Here is a 19,651-nt window from a genome sequence, read left to right as displayed (position 1 = left end):
AATGCTAGAAGAATACAGATTATTTGCCTGAATTTAGAGTAGGCAAATTTATTTTAGATAGAATATAAAAAACAGAAGCAAACAAAAATAATAATCTAGATTTCACCAAATCAATTGGATTTCACCAAAATTACCCTTTGGTCCTCAAAAGACACCATTTAAATAAATACGAAAAGGCAAGCTGCAGAGTAGGAGAAAATTGGCACACTCCATGTATCCGACAAAGGATTTATATGTAGACTATATAAATTCCTAAAACCCAATAACAGAAGCCAAAACTGTACAACTTTTAAATTAAACCTACTGAAAACTGTACAAAATATTTGAACATCTACTTCGCCAAAAAGAGATACATGGCAGATAAACCAATGAAAACATGTCAGCATCATTAGTTATCAGAGAAATTACAGTTAAAACAAAAATATTACCACTGCGCACCCGTTAGAAATGCTGACGGTCGAGGCTGAAAGCCCTGTGTATTTGTGAGCACGTGGAGCACCTGGGACTCTCACGCTCTGCTGGTGGGAACGTAATATGGTACAACCACTTTGGAAAACTGGCAGTGTTTTAAAAAACTCAACATACACCTGCCAAATAGCCCAGGTATTTCATCCTAGGTATTTACCCAAGAGAATTGATAATATACATCCACACAAAGGATTTATGTGCAAATATTCACAGCAGCCTTATGCAAGATAACCAAAATCTTCAAATAACTTTAACGTCCATCAGCAGACTCAGGGATAAACAAAGTGTGGTGTGTCTTTACAACTAAATACTGCTCAACCATGAAAATGACTGAACTGCTCATGGACACAGTAACTTGTATGGATCTGTAAGTCATTTTGCTGAGAGGAGTTTGTTACAAAAGAGTTCATACCATTGGATTCCTTTTATATAAATATCTAGAAAATGCCAACACATCTAGAGTGACTCAAAACGTATCTGTGACCTCCTGGGGCAGGGTGCAGAGTGGGGAGGGACTCTAAAGGGTCTTAGAGGATTTTTTGGAGGTGGCGGAAATGTGTGTCTTGATTTGGGCAGTGGTTTTACAGTGTGTAAATCTCTCAAAATTAATTAAATTGTATACTTTAGATGGCTACAGTTTCTTATATGTAAATATGCCTCAATAAGGCTGATAAAATGGTGAAACTCTAACACCACTGATAAAACACAAAACAATTCTATCACTAGAACTGAAATTTACACTATATTTTAACTTCCATTTTTATAAGAAGAGTATCAATGAATATTGTAACAATCACCTTATAGAATGATTATTTTTATTGTACGCGTATCCCAATTATACATTACTTTCTAACATCCAAAATCAGCAACATTTTGGATTTTTCCTCCTTTTATGGCATGTTAACTTTATTAATTATAAAATCAGTAAGAATAAAAGACCAGTACCCCAGCTAAAGATGGAGCAGTTAAACTGAAAGTGGTATACTTTGCAATGTCTGTCATTGCACTAAAATGTGTTTTAAATTTCTGTAAATATATCTATCTTTGGGTACATCATGCTAACTGACATAATTTTATGTTTAAGATTTTCATGTACTTATATTTTATCTTAACCTTGATAGGTATTAATATTAGAAAAAATGAACATCATCCCTTAACTGCAGCACGGAGATATTAGTGTTCTCAGCCGTATAAACAAAGACGAAGGATGGAAGTCCAGCTCTGAGCTTGTTCCCTGTCTAAGGCTCTACCTCAACCGTCAGAGACGCGTCAGTGCCCCCTCCCCATTTCAAAGTGAGTTTTCATTTTCTATTAAAAGTCAGCAGCACATTTCCTTTTCTTTGATATAGTAAAAGTCTTTGAACTTCTTAGTAGAAAGAGGTTTTATAAAGTTGAATTTAAAAAGAAAGAGCATTTACCTATAAATGCTCTTGGGTTAGTTGAAAGAGTAATGCCTCCTTGATCTTCTGACCTGCATTCAAACCCCAGCTCTTGGTGATGGCACCTCTGTGAAGTGAAAACAATCCCATCCCACAGGGCTGCTCTCAGGGATACAAACCCTAAAGAAATTATAGGCAGCATGTTCAAGTGTAACCAGCTTGATTTCTGAGCCAGACGCAACTAGACTTAAAACTTGTTTTCTTAATTTGGTGTCGGTACAATTTAGGGAAAGAAAGGCGCTTGGTCTCCCTGTTGGTTTTACTCATTAACAAGATAAGGGACTAACAGCACCTGCTTCACGGTGTTGAGGGGAGATTTGGGGATTATGTGGTTTGAAATTTAAGCTTAGTGGTGGGAACATTATAGGCATCAAGTTTTTATAGCTATTGTAAGTGGCCAGTGAAGATAGTGACGATTGGCAGTACCCCATTAGCTTGTCCCAGATCAATTTTACATGGCTGTGCAGACGGAGAGAAAGGACTATTACAGATAGCACGAGAAACTAAGAGCCATGTCGTCAAGGGATGCAGATGTTGCTCCAAACAGAGAATTGTCCTGCCTCCCGCTTCCACCACTGTGCGTGAAAACCGTCTGTAACCGTCAATCATCATTCCGCTTTCTCCCATCCATTAACACTTCTATGGGCAAATCAATTTGTATTTTTCGCTGCATCTCCAAGCCCACCGCCAACGTACAAGAGATCAGGAAACAGAGGGAAACAACCTTAGTGCCTGGAATATTTGCCGAAAGACAGATTGAATGGACCCTACTTAAAGTATTCACTCTACATTTTTGCTGGTCAATTTCTTAGATCTAAAGCCTTGGGGTGGGGCCTGGGTCGGCAGCGTGGCTGTCAGCGGAGTTGATAAGTGAAACCTCTCCTTTCCTCAACCTAGAATACGTTCATCTAGTGCAACTCGGCAGTATTCCTATAGAATTTTCTCCTGACCTCACTACTTACTATTCTTTTAAAGGAAATGAGGTAGTCCTAGAAGGACTGAGGAAATTTTTATTTCCTCTTCCTTTACCAGGCAGGTGTAATATTCTATTTCTTGAGCCCGATGCTGGCTACACAGGTGGGCTCAGTTTGTTGACGTTCACTGAACTTTGCATTTACGACATACGCAGAATTCTGTATATATACTACACCTCAACTAAAAAGGCAAATAGATTAATACAAAGGATAGTAATAAAGTTATATTCCTCTGCATCTCATGATATAGAAATTATATGACCTTCTCTGGGTAAAAAAAGGAAATACATTGTGAAAATTAAGAATGATTACATCTCTCAAACAATACTTCACAGTCGGTGTCGTGTAGAAAAGTGGTTCTTCATAAAGAAGTTTGAGAGATGGTCTGTATGCTGTAGGCAACTTGAGGATTTCTGATTCACGGTAGCAAATGAAAAGCCCTGTAAAGATTTACTGTAAATGTACGTGTTGAGCTTTATTTAATGCAGTCTTTATGAAAATTCCATGTATTCTACAGAGCGTCAATTCTCCTGCATATTAACATGCAATATAGGAAAGCAAAAAATTCTGTGGTCAAATAAGTTAGAGTATTAATGGGCTAAATAAAACGTAACAGTTTTCTCTACTACAGTATTTCTTAAACCGAAATTTACTATGATTTCCAGGATGCTATATTTCTGTGTATGAATGACACTATATCACTTATTTAAGAGACGTATCATTTTCTCTGCCATCACCTAAAATGAACTGGAAAAATCACATTACAAAGCAAAGGTTCGACCACTCAGCTGAACTTGCTGGATGGAAGTTGCTTCCAGAGTTTCACGGCAGACTTTTGCAGCCACTTTGAATTATGCAGCAGAAACTTTCAGGATGAGGGTTCCTTGGGAGATACTATTTTTAAAGCCTATGACCCTTTGCATGAAACAGCTCTAAAAAATGGCGTTTCCAGCATCTCTAGCATCCGCCACTCCCACAGGAGAGTCGTACATCCAGTAGTTTCTGCTTTCTGCAAATCTGCACAACAGCAACAGGGTCAGAACAGCACACGACAAAAGTGAGAAAAATGTATTGATGAACTCAGCTGTTGTACAAAGAACCATGATGCAGTAATCTAAATTTAAGGTTTGGAGTCTGAAAAACTGTAGAGATTTCTCTGAATACCAAACCCCTGAAATGTGACCCCTGAATGTGACCAGTTCATGGGAACTAGCATGGCGTACGTAAATATGTAACAGAGACGGCGATAAATGTTGCCTATGATTAGAATGAGACCAGAGACACTAAGATAGTCACTCCATATTCCAGGTTTACCTTTCTGGGTTGATATGTCAGTAAATACAAACTAATTTCAATGTCACAGTGTTACTTTGGTTTTATCAATGTTATCTTTTTGGAGGTTAGGAAAAATAGGAACATTTAAGTGATAAAGAAGCTCTAATTCTTTCAAAGTATCTTGTTTTATAGTTTTGAATTTGGAACTTTAAATGTTTTATATAAATTATAAAAATAGATTAAAACATAATGCTCCAAATCACACATCAATTTGGTGACATAACACTCAAACAAGAATTATTTAACATAATTTTAAAACAAACACAGTGTGTTAATGGACATTGTTACTAGGATTTGCTTTAAAGATTAAAAACAGCACCAAAGAAATTTGAAACTGAATTAAATAGTCAGTGTTAGTAAAAATGTCTGTATTGAATGAATAAATATTATAGTAGACAATATAGTAATGTGCAAAGCAATGATGTAATGAGCATTTTCAGAATGAGAGAAAAGAAAAAGCAAATATAAAATAAAGAAGTCAAATAAAATCTCTGTAATGTTTCTTTTGATGTAAAAATATCAGCATACTTATTATTAATCTTCCTTTTTGAAAAGTGCGTCTTTCTTAGCTCTGTTCAGTGAGAAGGCATGAAAGCAATGATATCACAGAAGCAATCACACTCTAGAACCAGTTCTTTAGATCTAGATACCATTACCCACAAAAGAAAAAAGCCTTTTGGAAAAATCACTGTTTCCGGATCTGGGAGAAGAGAACATATAAGACGAGCATGAAGTATCGTGTTGTCTAAGAAAGCAAGGAGTCTATGGAAGATTACTGAGCCCATCTCAGAGGACACAGGAGCCAACCTGAAGAGGCTCAATGGCCAAAGATAAAAACAACTGGGGCACCGAAAAGAATAATGATTGCAATGAAATGAAACATAAAGCATATAGAAATCCGCGAATTTTAAAAAACACTCATGGAACAGCTTTGGATAGATTTGCCTCGAAGAGCCCCAGGGACGATTGTCTTGGGGTGTCTTGGCGTTTCTTTCGCAAGTGTTTCCATTTGGAGGCCAAGTTATTTGGCTACTCTACCTTTGTGGAGTGGTAGCATAATAACTCATTATTCTGCAAGTGGGCACGTAAAAGGAAGGAAGAAATTGTACTACTTTACGACATAAATTGTTTCAGGGGTGCCAAAAATTTGATGAGGTTGGTTTCCTTTAAAGAAGAAGTCCAACTAACAAAGCAAAAAGAATGATAGAACTATAAAATCATCATTTTACAAGTCCAAACTAAATAATGGATCTAGATAACCATCCTTATTAGATGCTATAAAAATCACATGAAATGTTGCTAGTAAACTGAATAATGGATGGATTGGCTAACAACAACTGAGACCACTGATCTATCTTAGGAAAACCAGACCTTGTGTGCCCATAAGGTAACATTAAAGAAAGAAAGCAGACCACCTACAAATTATTCATGCCAAAATTTGAGTCTTAATCCGCAAACTTCTAGATTCAATGACAGGAAATATGAAGCGAAGAGAAACATGTTGAATACCATCAAGAGAGAGCCATAAGCCAAATATAGATGGTGGAACATGCTAGAGAATGATTAACCCAATTCCTTAAATAAATAAATGGCTTGGAAAAAATTGTGCAAACATGTCTGGAAACTGTTATATTGTTATAGAACAAAAGACATCTAATAGCTGTGCTTGGAACATCCCCAAATATTTGAAAACTAAATAAAAAGTTTTAAAATTATTTGTTGGTCAAAAAGATACCAAAAGGGAATGTGAGAGGCGGCATCAATAAAAATTCTATGGGTGAATTAAAAATTATAAGAGATTACGAAAAATGCATGGCAATAAATTCAACAACTTAAACGAAATAGATTCCCTGAAAAGCACAAACTATCAAAGCTTTGTCAAGAAGAAATGGGTAACCTGAATAGTCCGTGCAACTACTAAAGAAACTATGTTTGTACTTTCAAACCTTCCCACAAAGACAGCTTCATGCCAAATGGCTTCATTGGTAAATTTTCTCAAACGTGTGAGGAAGAAATTACACGAATTCGATGCAAAGTCTTCCAGAAAATAGAGGAGACAAGATTTACGCTGACACCCAAGCCAAACAAAGGCTGTTTTCTCTATGGAATAATAGCCTTAATTGTCGGGGTAAGAGCAACAAGCAATTTTGCCCTTATGGCCCTGAAGAAAACCTATGGAGAAGGGGAAAGAGAACAGAATAAAAGCGTAGCCTGAGGAAGGGGCAGCCGTCTATCCCGGGGTCAGAACTCCAGCCTGGGGAGGAGCAGGTGCGCTGAGGAGGCCACAACTCTGAATGTTTGACCTCACATATTTAATTGACTTTCTCTTCTGAAACGGACAATTTGTGAGCTAATAACAATAGAGGTGTTTCTCAATGACAGTACCTTTGAATTGAAAGATGAGGAAAACCAGCTGCAGAATTTTGCTGGCAGAGCTAAATTCCATATTTACACATATCTCTTATTCCTGGTAAACAGTAAAATAGTAGCTTAATGTTGCAGGAATTTACAGTATATTTTCCAAAAATGAAGTATTTCTTTGGCTAGTTGCATTTAATTTTAAAAGTCTTTTTAAAAATCAAGAGAACACTTTGCATAGGTCAAATCGCTTGAGTATTCTCTGCTTTAACCATTTGTAGGGGATTCACCTGACATTGGTGCTAATCCATTAAGGGCACAGCTCACTTGACGTATTACATTAGTTTGGGGAACCACTCCAGATTACGGGAAATGCCTCATATTTGAAATAAAAATCCCATTTCAGGTGGCTTTGAAATGCTCATGTCCTTACTTTATTCCTCCTCCGGAATGACCTTTTGTCTGCTTCCCATCCATTTGAATCTTACTTTTCTCTAGGCCAGTCCAATTTCAATTTCTCTGTAAAACATTACAACACTCTGAAAAGCTATATTGGCTTAATTGGCTGTTCTGTTCGTTACACATATAACTATCTACCCATGTATTTATTCTTCTAGTTTTCTCTCACAATTCCTAAGCTGTATATAGTATGTCTTGCAACATCCTTGCATTCAATCTTCTGTCTCTCCCCAACCTCTCCTTTCTCCTTTTCCATTCTCTACGGTCTTGGTACATTTCTAAAGCCATGGTACCATGCCTTGTATTAAGTTTTATGGTCATGGTTCCTAGTACATCTTTTTCACATTAGGAAACAAAAGATTTTGATAAGGAAATTAATTTAATGTAACAGCTTTTATTCTAAGACTGAGGGCTAAAATAGAGACATTAGATGTTAAAAGATATCACTTGTCATTAATTAATTTGAAATTCAGAATGATTTTGAATTAAGAGACTATAAGACTACAGCCAGAAAATGCTACTTCAGAGGCCCTTTTAGAGAATGAGAGGAGATAAGGGCAAGAAGGCAATTAAATGTATGGCGTCCTCTTTGCAGCAGGAGCCAATTCTGAAAAATTTACATATTGACTCTGTGTCTGTATGTGTGTGTGTGTGTCTGTGTGTTGCATGGCACGCGCCCATGCGTGTGTGTCATACCAGCCCCGCACCTGGTCTGTGTTCCTCCACCCACTCATTCAAACGGAGACACTTGAGTCTCAAAGTCACAAAGCGGAAGAACTGAAATTTCAGCCCAGGTTGTTTTAATTAAATAATGCCTTCTTTTTCACTCTTCATACCTCCAGCATCTGAACATGAAGTAATCGGGACTCCAAAGAAAGCATTTTCCTGTGTCAAAAAATTAAGTGCTGAACGCATCATTGTGGAAGATTTTGCATAAAGCGTACTCGCCTTCTGTCAGCTAAATACTTGATTAACTCAGGGAAAGTGGCTCTTTAAACTCAAAATCATCTACACGTTAAAATTTGGCAATAATTTGTGAGGGAAAAATAGTGCTTTGGCAAACAAAAATCCTAACCTTATAACCAAATTTAGAAACTGTCAATATATTGAAGAGTATGTTGAAAGACTTAGAAAAATATGGAAACTTGGGTAAAGAAGGTTGAGAGAAACCAAGAGAGACTCTCTAATAACCTAGGTATCTGGATATCCTGAGGAATACCTAGACTTGCCAGCAATCTTAAAAGAACTGATTAACACGAGCAAAATGCAACTAAATTTAAAATTTTATTTCCTGAAACCACAGAAAGAGTTGGGTTCACTATTCAGTTGTTTTTGGTTGTGATTTTCATTTGTTTTGAGAGTGAATTCAATTGGATCAGTTGTGTCTATTTAAAAAATCTGATTTTATGAGCTAGTTAAAGATAGAGCTAATCATTTAATCGCACATGCATTCCCAGATACTTGATGAACATCTTCTGTATGGCCTGGCCCTCTTCCAGGCCCTGGATACAAATTTTAGTCAAAATAGACACACTACTCTCACGGATATACATGCGAGTGGTGGCAGGGTTAGAGGGAGATAGAATATTACAGAAATAAACATAGAATACTGTGTTGTTAATAAGTGCTATAGAGAAAAATAAAGCAGGGTAGGGAAAGAGGTGGTCATGAAAGTCCTTTCTTAAAAGGTGGCATTTTAGCAGGAACATGAATCTAGCGAAGGAGAAAACACTAATATTCAAGGAAAGAGTACTATGGGTTGAGAGAACAGTATGTGCAAAGGCCCCATGGAAGGTCATCCTCAAAATGAGGGTATAGAATAGGTGGCCCCTCAGCTCCCTTTTCTTGCTCCAACACTGATATGTGATTTAGAAACAAGGAGAACCAAACATAAAAATATTAAATAGAACAGAAATATCTTTTATTTCCACTACAGATTCTGACTTTTCTCTAAAGTGTTTTTCTTAAGTCAACTTGTGTGTGCTTAAGATCTTTTTATTTGAATCTAGAAAACAGCCACAGTGATAATTGAAATTTCCTCAGAAATTATTTAATCACTCAACTGTTAGCATAAATTGAATCAATTTTAAACTAATGGACTGTAGAAATAACAGTAAAACCGTATTATGTTACGGATGACTAAAATCTAGGCTGAATTAATTTACACTGAAAGCTTTGCTTAATTAAAACACAAGCTTTAACTAAATAACATCTTTTGTTTATAAGTCTCACCCAAAACAAGCAATGGCCTCTAAATATGGTAGAGTAACACATTTTTTTATAGTCTCATAAAAAATGATAGGAATGGCTTATTTTCAAATGATTGCTATCTTCAAAATTCCTTACATTTGCATCCTTACCTAAAAGCCATATTAATTTCAATTGCTTTGTAATCAATTTACATCTTAGATACTCTATGAACATCTAACATTATTTTTGCCTTATTACCCAATGACTCTCAGCTTCTTAGTAATCAATCATATATCTGCCTTTTATTTGTTTCATGGTTAATTGGAGATAACTAATAGATGTGTGTATCTCTCTCCATGTAGATATTTCTAAGACATCCATCATGAAATACATGAAAAATTATATCTGTTTTAATTTTAAGATTGTTAATATTCAGTTTAGAAAACAAAAACTCAAGAATATGAATTTCCTAATATTGCACTCAATTTTTGGAGTTATTCAAAAATAATCAGGGAATAATAGGAAAATTGTAATTAACACATTTTTTTCTAAAATAGTTGTAAAATAATGAATCCTGCCAGTAGAATAAGATTTACTATAAAAAGTTTCCATGTTTTATCACATTTATTTATTAGAACATATTTGACAAAAAAAGATGACACACAAAAATTTTTTTTATTTTAGATTCTATGCTCGTTAGCTTTATCAAATGTTACCTCATCCCACTGAAAAGGAAGATGATTTAACTTCAAAAAATGAAAAATAGTTAAAAGTTTTTCATTGTCCAGAATGAGACCAACTTTAGTCAATAGACTTCTTATGATTCTTTACTTAATATTAGTTATTTCCTGTTAAACATTAATTTTGAATAAAGAAATGGATTATTATCTTCAATATTGTTAATGAGGATTAATATGCCTTCGGGAAAAAAATATTCCCTAATGGATGAGGAGACATTAGGACACGCCCATTTTTCTAACGCTTCTCAGCAGGTCGTGTGGTAATGGGTTATCTCCCCGTTTATCTCCTTCCCGAAACTTCCCTAGACCTTCCTGAGGGTAGAACAGGTCCTTTTCCTCCTCTGTGACCCCAAATTCTTGCTCGACGCCAAGAAGAAAAACGCACCTGCATCTAACGCAAATCCAACGTGGAGTCCATGCCGGGAACACGGCAGCTTTTACATCAGGTCGCTGCCCAATGTCACCTGAGTGGAGCCAGACTTTTCTGATGGTTCCACTTAAAGTAGGAAGTCCTCCCTAACCCCAAACACCCATTCTCTTCCCTACTTCCTTCTGCTTTAGCCCCTGTTACCGCAGGACGTTCTGTGCAGGTGACTTTTGGCTTTGTTTACATCCAGGATCCTCAGCATTTAAACGATGGCTGATACAGGGGCTCAGTAAGTGGTTGTGGAAGGAACAAATACGTGAGAGAGGAAGCAGGAGGAAGCCCAGAGGTTTAAGGGCCAATGTCAGCATGTGAGAAATTTTCTAAACCAGCACTGCTCGTAGAACATTCTGCAGCAATGTGCTTGTCCTGTGTGTGCTGTCCCCGTATGGTAGACACTACACACGAATGGTCATCGAGCACATGAAATATGGTTACTGGGGCTAAAGAACTGAGCTTTAAATTGTATTTTACTTTAATTTTAATTTAAATAGCCCCCTGGAGATAGTGTCTATTGTATTGGACAAACACAGCTTTAAACAGTTATTCTCCTTATACATGTTCAGAAATTTTGAAAGAAACAATGCCACAAAATGGTGACATTTTTTAAAATATTGAAAAGTTAGTTTTAGTAATAACAACACTTCTTTGTAAAATTATTACGGAAAAGTGATGTCAATCACTTATGAATTATTATGAGGAGTTTTGCTTGTCTTGTATTATTAAAGTGCAGAATAAGATATATAAAAAGTTAGCTGATACAGTCACCTGAATGGTAAAATAACTCTAGCGACGTGTAATTCATTACATCATGCTCTATTGATCCCTTCTGTAAGGTTTGGGAGCAGAATAAAAAACAAATGTGGCTTCTACTACAATAATGTTTTTAAAAATCACCTACTAATAATGTAAGATGTGGTGGATAAAGAAACGGCTTTGTTGCTTGAAATTTTTATGATTCCCTTCGTCATTTGATTTTTAGTGATACCTGAAATTAGGATGAAATCAGCATTAATCTTTTATGCTTCAGTGAGAAAAACATTCTTCCTGAACAATGGTGGTGGTTTTCTTTGTGGTTGTGAAGATATCTTATCAACTTGTCTAACTTTATTCAGTGAAGTGATTCTGCAATGTCAGTGTTTTGGGAATATTTGCATTATATGTAGGGTGTATGAAAATAGATACTACAAATAGTGCTAAAAAAGAAGTTTCCAAAAAAAAGAAACAGAAATAAAACTTTGACCTGAGAGATTTTGCTTCCATAAAATGAATGGATAGTGTAAATTAGGAACTTGCTTTCTGAATTGCGCTCTCCTGAGTCTGGCTCGTTCCATAAGCTAATTACAAACAGGTGGTCCACCATGACTATCCCTGAAGGACCCAGGTGTGTCAGAATAGCTGGGCACTTCCCCCATATACTTTCTTCTTTTATACCCAGCCTAATTCTGGAAGCCCCAGTTAATACAAAATTGAACTTAAAAATTGACTACAAAGAGGAGAGGACCAACTCCCAAATGGCAAAAGAAATGCTTTCTAAAAATTTTCTGGAAATCAAAGAAGCATGTTTATAACTAACATAAGAATCTAGTAATGTGGAAAATAGAAAAATAATATACAAAAGTTGATGTCAGTCCTATAGATATCAGCAGCAATCAGCTAGACATGTGCTGGAAAAAATCCCAAAAAGTACAAAATACTTAAAAATAGTGATAGCAAGAGATGTTAAATACTTTACTGAAGGTCAAAAGAAATGACTGCAGAGAAAGATCATGCTTAAAATTGAAAGACAATACAAAAGAGGAGGCTAATTGTCCTTGTATTAAACTATAACACCCACGTAATTCCATTCAATATCCTAATGAGATATGTGTGTATTTGTGTGCCTGTGCCTGTGTATATATGGTTTAAAAACAGGTCTCAAATTATTTATTCTCAAGTTTGTGTGGAAAAGTAATTTGTAAGAATAGCCAATGATATTTCAGCAAAGGAAATAATGAAGAGGAACCTACTCTACCTCATAACAAAATGTAAAATTACCAAATTGAGCAATGTGATATTTTGTGAGAATATACGAAGAAATCATTCAGGCAGTGGGAGTATACACAAACAGATACATTCAGAACATAAGGTGATTTTCAAATAGGCTGGGAAAATTGTATATAATTAAATCTACATTATTTGAATAATTGGCTATCAATTTGGGGAAGAATTAATGACAACCTCACGTCATACATAAAATCTACATTCTTGATGTTTGAATATTAGAGAAATCATAAAGATTAGTTTAATATTTATAATGTTTACACTTATAAACATGTTTTGTAAGTATGAAATATGAGTAAATGTTCTTATAGTCTAAGGTAGGGAAGCTTTTGCTAAATCAGATAGTCTGTGGATTATCCATAAATGAAAGATTAATGTACTTAAATATTTAAAATTGTGTAATATAAAACACATTATAGAAAGTGAAAAGTAAAACTATTTCCTGCAACAAAATAGTTACAGGATTCATTAAGAAAGGATGCAATCAAGTAATTCATCAAAAACAGAAGTAACAATTTGCAATAGACATTTGAGATCAGCATTCAATTTCATTGGTAAACAGGAAAACATAAATTAAAACAATAAGGTAATAGAGAAGAGGTGTTAATAAAAGCCTATTGGCTAGAGAATTGCTTTTCATAAAGTACTCATCTCATCCTTCAGTTTATTATAGATGTTTATTGCACTTTAGGAATTGTAAATGTTGAAATGTTGCGACGAAGAAAAAGTTGAACTTTACATGTCTTGTGCAATTCTACTGTGAAACACTGTGTGGGTTATCAAATGCATAACCCATCGAAATATTTCCAAGATACAATATTAGATGAGTAATGTAAACATCAGAATAAATTGTATAACATGATTTTATTATTTTTTAACATACGCGCTCCCCAAATTTTTATTAGTTCTCACTGTTTCTCACTCTCGGGAAAGAACTGGGCATGGGTGTTACAAAGTGACTTCAATGCTGTCTGGTTTTGTTTTTTTAGAACAAATATTTTTCTTAATTATAATTGTTTTGGGGCTTTTGTTTTTCTTCCGGAGAAGGGGAAGGAAAGAGAGAGAGAAATCTACTGCTGTTTTTGGATTAACCCTAGATGTGCCTTCCATCACCACTAGGAGAGGTGTGTGGAAGACGGGGAAGAGGTCCAGAGATGGCGTGACCCAGCTCTGTCACCACAGAGCTGTGACAGAAGTGCGTGGTTAACAGCTAGGAGATTCTGCTATACAGCCTCCAACTTAGTTGGAAAAAAGAGGCCATTTTGGTTGCTTATTCAGATAGTACATGCAATTCATTTATTTTTTCATTCATTCAACCAACTAATTTACACCGAGATTCTACTGCACTAGGCCTTATGCTAGGAGCTAACTTGCTCTGTTGCAATAGTGTATTTATTTACCACTAATTTCCTACATGAATTTTTTGCATCAGGTTTGTTTGCTAATAAAAGCTTTACCAATTATTCACATCGTTATTTATAATGTGACTGTTTCAAGATAGTACTTAATATTTTCATTCAGTTTCTCACATTTAAAAATCTTCTCTCTTCAATTAGGTTACACAATTTTAACAGCAGAATTCATGTCTGACCCTTCCGTACATCTCTCCAGTAATTTGACACAGTAAGCGTACATTAAACCATTGTCTTGTTGTGGAATTATTTTATCGTTTCCCCAGCTGTTTCCAGGCCTTGTTTTGAACGGCACAGCAGCAGGGTCAGTGGTGGACTCAGATTCATAGAGTGGGATGCAATAATAGGCAACAACGTCAGAGAACATCTGAAATATCAGAGAGGTGGCCCCAACTGAGGTCCAGGTTTCATCTTTCTTTCCATCTTTGTTATTTTTCTGCAAATTAGAAAATATATCAATATTCGCATGCAATAAATGCATCTTTTATTCCCTTAATAAAGAAATCCTTTATGAACCTGAAAAAGATAACTCTCACGAGTGGGATCATGTGTTTATCTCTCTGAAATTCAATGTCCTTTTTACAGAAAAAACTATTTCCTGGTAATGGCCTGAAAGTTACATACCAACAAGAGCAGGAGTCCTGAGGGAAATAAAATCTTTAAGGAGTCAGTGTTGAGAGACAGTTCTCCATGGCTTTCTACCATTTCTGTCTTGCCAGCAGAGGCACTGACTGTTATCAAAGGTTTCTATAACAAACAGACTTGGGAAACAGTGTGTCTCCCTCCGGAGCAAAGTTCAGGCAGGTGTATTGCCCACTAGAAAAGATTTGAGTAAGTCCAGGATTCCTACTGCCTGTGCGGCATCCATCTGGGCCACTCCACATCCCCCTTAGGACTTGAGGGATGAGAACTGAAGTGAAAATAGAGCTTTTGCTTCCTGCAATGCCATGAATAATAAATTCCTTTTACTCTGATCCAGAGTTTCAAGTCGTCTACCAGCATCCGTGGAAGGGTAACAGTCTAACTTCTTGCTTGCAAGTGGGTAAAATCCTGGATTCTTTCCAGTTACTGACAGGCAGTATAACCCATTTTAGGGATGGGAAATGTTACAGAGTGGTGGTGCTTCTCTGGGTGGGGTTCCCAGCCTACGTATACAAGGCCCCTGAGCTACACTGTAGCACCATTTCTCAAGGAGCGAGGGGCTCACCCTCCATCAACCATGGAAAATTTATTGAAGTCATTCTCAATGGATTCTTCAAGTCATTTAAAAATTTTACCCTGAAGACTTTAAACATCCACAATATTATCTCTACAAAGAAAAATTTTAGCATGCTACTTAATGTTAATACATGAGTACAAAATCCTACCACAAAAAAACCTCAGTGTTCCCACTCATATAATAGCATCCAGAAAACATTCATTATAACACCCAGAATGGTTGATGTTAGCCAATTTCCCAGCACCTGGATTCAAAATTGAACCATAAATCTTGTAGAATGTATGGACAGACATACTAAGTGTACATATCCAGAGTCAGAAAAACCTTGAAAAGTTATATGTCCGGCCCTTTAAGTATAATGAAAACGTGGACTCATATCCAGCTGATTGAGTGTTGATGAGAAAAATAATAAAAATACTAGTAAGAAACTTTACAACACAAATAAATTTGCAGCAGAGACATTAAGAGAAAGAGTGACCTTGTGTGATATTTTTGGTGTAGCAGGTGTAACCTTTGATAAATGATACTTGTAAATCAGGGCTAATGTGGGACAATCCCAATTGACACATAAAATATAAGTGCTTCTGGTGAACTTTATAAATGCCAGACGGCAGATGCACGCGCTGGCTATTAACATTCATGGGTTTTCTTATTAAGAAGGAAGGTAGAAATTAAACATAATGTAATTGCTGGACACATAGTGAAATTTCACAAAGAGCGTGTCTAGGATGTTCCACACTTTCTGAATAAAAGGAAGAGAAATTGACTTAAAAACAGGTGTGTAAACTAAAGACGTGGTTCTGTCCATACAAGCTATTGTGGAAGTTTCCAGACACCTTGAAATGTTTTTTTAGATTACTGCGACCTATATGACAGAAGAAAAATGCCTGTGAAAACACAATGTTTCTAAGTACTTGAAAAATAAGGCATAATTTTGAGGTGATATCTGAGAGCATATGTTTAACCAATGACTCTCTTAAGCAAACACTGAAAATACTTAGTGGCTCCGTTTAGACATAATTTTGCCAAAAAGTTAAAAAAAAAATAAAGGACAATATCTGGTTTCTGATAAAGGCTAACAAATAAATCAGGAATACTAAATTCTTGCAGAAAAATGTACCGCATCTTTCTTCCTTCTTTCAATAATACGACGTCTACCTACAATGTATTATTATATATACATACATAATTTAAACAAATGGTTATTGAGTGACAAGGATTACACTGGACACCTGGAATACATCAGTGAATAAAACAAATAATCCTGCCCTCTTGGGGCTTACAGTCTAAAATCGGCAAAATAATTTTTAAACTTTATTTAAAATGGAAGCAACTCATTCTCAGTTGTAGTCCAAACATGGTCAAGAGGATAAATTCTTGTAAAATGATGAAAAAACACAAATAAAAAGCGTCCCTTGGACTCAGGTGATGGATAGTTATGACTATTTTTCTAGTATGTTGGGGACTAATACATTTACTCAGTGGTCCCCTCCCTTACAGATCTTTGCCTAGCTGTGTCACACATTCAAATGCAGTTATAGCATTAAAGTAGAAAAAATAGTAAAAATAGAATTGTCCAGGTGCCCTTCAGACAGACAGAGTGACAAGCCTTTGATAGCCAGAACAGAGTTAATAAATTCTGGGCTTCTCTCTTATTCTGGATTCGAAAAGCTTACTCTACGTGCTTGGATCTTCATGATCGCATAAAAATGCTGACTCTTAATAAGTTTACTACCTTGGACTGAAAAAATGCTATAATTCTTTCTTCACAATAAGCAACTTTTTTAAAAATGGGGATTTGGAGTTGAAATACGAGGTTTCAAATAAATTATCTGAAATCTAACAATTTAATAACAGTTTACAGATTGAAAGTATTTTTATTTAAGATGAGTATTCTGTGGGGGTTCATTGCTACTTTTGAAGTTCAAAAACAGTCCGTGGGTGTCACAAATGCTCCATGCAAATATCTTGCATAACCCAAAGGAAGTCGTGTGCAAGAAACATTTCCTTTTTTTTTTTTTTGAGGAAGATTAGCCCTGAGCTAACATCCTCTACCAATCCTCCTCTTTTAGCTGAGGAAGACTAGCCCTGAGCTAACATCTGTGCCCATCTTCCTCTACTTTATATGTGGGACGCCTACCACAGCATGGTGTGCCAAGCGGTGCCATGTCCACACCTAGGATCCGAACCAGTGAACCCCACCCTGGCTGCTGAAGCATAGTGTGCACACTTAACCGCTGCTCAGCCAGGCTAGCCCTAATAAACATTTTTTTTAGTTAAGTGTACTTAACAAGTCTCGTTTCTAAGTCAGATTTATAGAGCGTAGTAGATAATATAGTAGGTAATATATGCCATACACTATTTTATAAAGGGTTAGTCAGAAATATTCATACAAATTAACACAATTTACTATATTTTACAGCTTACAATGTGTAACATTTAATGAAGGAAGCCTTATATTATAAATCGTAATACTGCCTGTTAACCACTATAATTTTACATTTTTGTTAATACCTGTAATAATAGTCAGAATTACATACTTTTAACATTGAATTTGACTTGAAATCTGAGGCTTCAAAATTCTTCTATATTCCATTATTACCAAAAGTTAAAAGTAGACTATTCTTGCAATCTATTTTTCTTTTTTTTGCTTGAGGAAGATTGCCCTGAGCTAACATCTGTGCCAATCTTCCTCTATTGTATGTGGGTCACCATCACAGCATGGCTTGATGAGTGACGTGTAGGTCCATGCCTGGGATCCGAACCTGTGAACCCCAGGCTGCTGAAGCAGAGCATGGACTTAACCACTATGCCACTGGGCCAGCTCCTGCGATCTATTTTTATATTGAAAATATAGCACAAAAATTATGTAATTCATAATGAATATTGAATATAATTCATAATGAATATTGAATATAACTCATAATGAATATTATGAGTAAATACTCCAATATCTTAAAAGTAAAAACACTGTAAGCTTTTAAAAATTAATAAAATGTTTGCCTATAAATTGAGGTAAAATTATTAATTCATATTCCTGCAACATTAATGTGCAGCATCGTTTTTCCCCGAAGTATCCTGGTATTGTTATGGAGAAGAGGCTAGTTCAGAATGTTGGAAGGAAGTTATCACATTCATCCTCTTCTTCAAAGAAATGCCAACATCACTAAGATAAAATATCCTGAAAGGGGAAGCACGTCACCCTGACTGAAGGGCTCTCACACAGGAGCGTCGGGGGAAATCACTTTCCTTTAATTCTTATCAGAAGTGCACACAGCCTTATCTCTGACTGGAGTTATTAGGGGCCAAATAACTTTGAAATAGCTTGGTTTCTTGCCTTTCCTAGCTTTGATTTTTTTCTTAGAAGTATAATACATTTTATGATGATTATAAAGAAAGAGAAATAATTAAAATGTCAATGGATGGATGATATTATCTATTTTGCATTACATTTTTTGCATTACTTTTTATCAAATTCCTATATTATAATATGAAGAAAATATGAATAAGACAACAAATACAATAAAAACTTTCTTACATTATTCAGCAAGTGAAGTAAATGTTATAAACAACTCTGAAATAAGAAATCTATATGCTTCTACAATTTAGATTAATTTAATCAGATTAACTATTCAGTAAGCACTGATTATACTAGTTCCTATAATTTTTATTTAATGGAAAACTTATGTTCTCTAAAAGCTAAAAGTTAAAATAATAACGGAAATAGAGTGGAGAAAGGGGCAGAGATTGGAATGTGCAATAAACAACTAATAAATGAATTTTGAATAAATGGCTATAATAAAATCATTCTAAAGATATCAAAGGTTAAAGAAATAATCATAATGGAATGAAAATATTTAGAAATAATGGGCAATTAGAGCTCTGTTTTTAAAAACATAAAGGATGAAAATTAATTGCTAGTGGTTCAAGTTAGGAAATTAGAAAAATTTCATAAGGTAAACTTAAAGAAATTAGAAGAAAGTAAAAGATAAAAGCAGAAATTGTTAGCATATGAAGCAAAGAAAGAAAAGAGATGATTAACAAAATTTAAAAAACGTTTTTGGTAAAAAGTAATAAAATAGATAAGCATCTGGCAAGATTGATTTTAAAATAAAAAAACAGAGAGAAAAGGTTCATATAAATACTCAGGAGAGAGAAGGAGGCACATAAGTGCACATAAAATATACTCTAAAAAATACATGAGGGGCCAGCCCCGTGGCCGAGTGGTTAAGTTTGCGTGCTCCGCTGTGGCGGCCCAGGGTTTCACCGGTTTGGATCCTGGGTGTGGACATGGCATCCCTCATCAGGCCATGCTGAGGTGGCGTCCCACATGCCACAACTAGAAGGACCCACAACTAAAATATATAATTATGTACTGGTGGGGATCTGGGGAGAAGAACCAGGAAAAAAAAAAAAGAAAATCATGAGATAAAACTGTAATTTAATTCATGCCAATATATTGCGTAAACACATACACAATAAAACAGATAAAAGTTAAAATGTTGTAGGAACATGAAAATGACAAAAAAAGTCTCAAAGAAAAAAATACAAATTAGAATATGTGAAAACCCTGCAGAAATAACATAAATT

The sequence above is a fragment of the Equus przewalskii genome, chromosome 4, assembly GCF_037783145.1.
Source record: "Equus przewalskii isolate Varuska chromosome 4, EquPr2, whole genome shotgun sequence".
Taxonomy (NCBI): Eukaryota; Metazoa; Chordata; class Mammalia; order Perissodactyla; family Equidae; genus Equus; species Equus przewalskii.
The sequence above is the reverse complement of the archived record's forward strand: the minus strand, read 5'-3'. Positions refer to the sequence as shown.